Below are 2602 nucleotides of genomic sequence, written 5' to 3'. Positions count from 1 at the left end.
TGACCCTGAATACTTTCACACATTAGCTAGAAACGAAATTGGCAAACTTTTCTTGGTCTTTGTTCCCAGGCTAATTTCTCATCAAAGTCCACAGATCAGCCTCAGAGCTGATTTACTGCAGGGTGATCACTGGTTTAGGGCCATCCTGCAGTGAGAGCCTCCTGCAGTAGGAGCTGTGGTTATAAACTGGGGCCACTACAGAATGACAAGGTGGTGTGGGAGTGTAGATTGGTGTTTGGCAGTGTGGCGCATGGAAAAAAAGTGAGAGGGGCTGGAGAAGGATGGAAAACTTGTTCCTTTGGGAGTTTCCCCTGAATTCTGGCCAAATAAAACCCCACAGGATTTAGCCACATGTGTGTCAAAGATGAGAACATCTGTGCTTGCTTTGGACTGCTGTGACGTACTGGAGAGCTGCAAAGTAGAGGCTCAGCAGGAACAAGTTGTTCTGTATCTGAAGGGCAGTATTTAATGTCTCGCTGGTGAGGCTGGCAGGGCAGGGTGCAAGGAGAGGGAGCCACCAGGATGTGCGAATGAACACAGCACTGTATACGCTCCCTGGCCTCCAAAGCAGTGTGTGGGGATGTCTTGCAGTCCTGGGTTGTCTATCTGCCTCCTCCTGTTTGTCAGGCTGGCATGGACTATCAGAACCACATCCCCTCATTAATAAAGCATCCACTGAATTGTCACCAGGCTCAACAATTCGCATTAATTACCCCCAGTGAGTCCAGTGACTGCAGGAAACCTGTGCACTGAGCCAGGAACATGCAGGTGCACACAGTATTTACAACCTTCAGTGCAATTGTCTTTTTCATCATCCAGGGTGACTGCCACATATCAGTATTAGGCCTTGAATGCCCCAAGCATGGCGATGTCCTGTGTGGCATCCTGCACATCTCTTCGGGTTGCTGTGGTCTAGACCTTCTGAAGGCAAGGGAAGGCACTGCATCTCTCCACGTTGCCCTGGCTCATCTCTGAATTTCAGGGACCAACCAGAGGATCCGAGAGGGAAGCATAGGGTACAGTATACCCTGCACTTCGATGTAGGAGGTGAAGGCAGGATGTGGGGACCCCCACGAGCATCCCTCTGAGGCTCCTCAGGTCCTCTCCAAATAGTGACAAGTGAGAAAGCCTTGTAAGACCCTCAAGGAAGATACCTTTTGTTGGTCCCTCTTGTAGATGAAGCTTGGGAGGAGCATTTTGCTCAAGGTTTTGCAGCAAAAGCAAGTGAGTAGCAGAGCACAACATCTCCCAGCTTGTGTCAGCTAGACTGAGGCCTCATCATCACCGGGTGGGATCAGACCCCATTCCTGTGGGAGCACAAAACAACACACCTGGCTCATGCAGAATCATCTCACACCACAAACACGAATGTCCTAAGACAGTGAGTCTCTCAGTGGGCACTTCACCACAACCAGCCCCTGTCCTGGGAAATACATGTCTTGTGACATCAAAATGCTGGAGCAGATTCTCAGAGCAAGTTCTTACCTGCTTTCAGGGACCCTGAGAGGTTGCAAGAGCCTGCTTCTCTCCCTGCTCATCCCCGATAACTGGGGAAGGCAATTTCCCTTGTACCTCAGTGCTGCCTAGCAGATAGGACATCTTGCAAGAAAAATCTGTTTTCCTGCACAGTAGTGCCTGTCGACTGCAAACCTTTCACTGCTCGGTGATTTAGCTTCCCTTCTGCTTTGAATTAGGGAATAAAAAGCGAAAGTTTTAATGTAATGGAAGTCAGTGCATTGGCCTCACAAGTTGTTAAAATTTAAAAAGGCAACAATAAATCTGCTGAGCTGAGAAGAGCTCTCAAAAAAAGGGATAGATTTGTCTTCCCTTTATTATCTTCCAGGTGATTTTCAAGGCTCACTGATATTTTATTTCTTGTTAATTGTTCTCCCTTTTGAATGAAGAGCTGTGTTACTTCCCAGACCCTGAATGAGACAGGAGTGACAGGCAAAGCAACACCAGCAAGGCACCCTGAGAGTTAATACCACACTTCTCTTCCTCAAAGGGAGGGTCGCCATGGTGCTAGGTCAGATTTGTTTTCTTTCATTCTTTCTTTTGCCTAATCAAATCAAAAGGTTCAAGGTCATGTGTCATTAATGAAGGAGTTCCATATTTCACAGGAACACAGATTTTTCATCCATTACCAGTGACTGGTCAGAATCCTGATCTTTCTTGCTGCTTTGGGGGGGTGAAACACTGCACAGCTCACCTATTTCATTCTTCAAGGGTTCATGGAGTTGAACACGCCTGGGAAGACCTGGGTACTCCAGACCCTGCTGGCAGCAAAGCAGGCTGAGGGCACACAGCGTGTTAAGGGTCCTTCTGCTGCCCCATCCAAGCAACTGTGCTCTGCTTAAGGCTCAGTCATGAGGAAATCCAGAATGCAGTGAGCAAGCTGGGAGTCCTACTAAGGATGGGGGTCTCCTAGGAGGATATTGTCTTGTCTTAAATTTTTTCACTTTTTCTTACAGTCTTGGAGATGGGCTTTGGTGGTTCCTGAGGAGCGAGAGAAGGGGACAGCTCAGAGATTCAGGCTCTGTTCAGGATCTCAGCCAAAGCTCCTGAGCAGCAGGAAGTACCACAGAGGGCAGGGAAGACGAAG

Source organism: Dromaius novaehollandiae, chromosome 23 (genome assembly GCF_036370855.1).
Source record: "Dromaius novaehollandiae isolate bDroNov1 chromosome 23, bDroNov1.hap1, whole genome shotgun sequence".
NCBI classification, from domain to species: Eukaryota; Metazoa; Chordata; class Aves; order Casuariiformes; family Dromaiidae; genus Dromaius; species Dromaius novaehollandiae.
The sequence above is the reverse complement of the archived record's forward strand: the minus strand, read 5'-3'. Positions refer to the sequence as shown.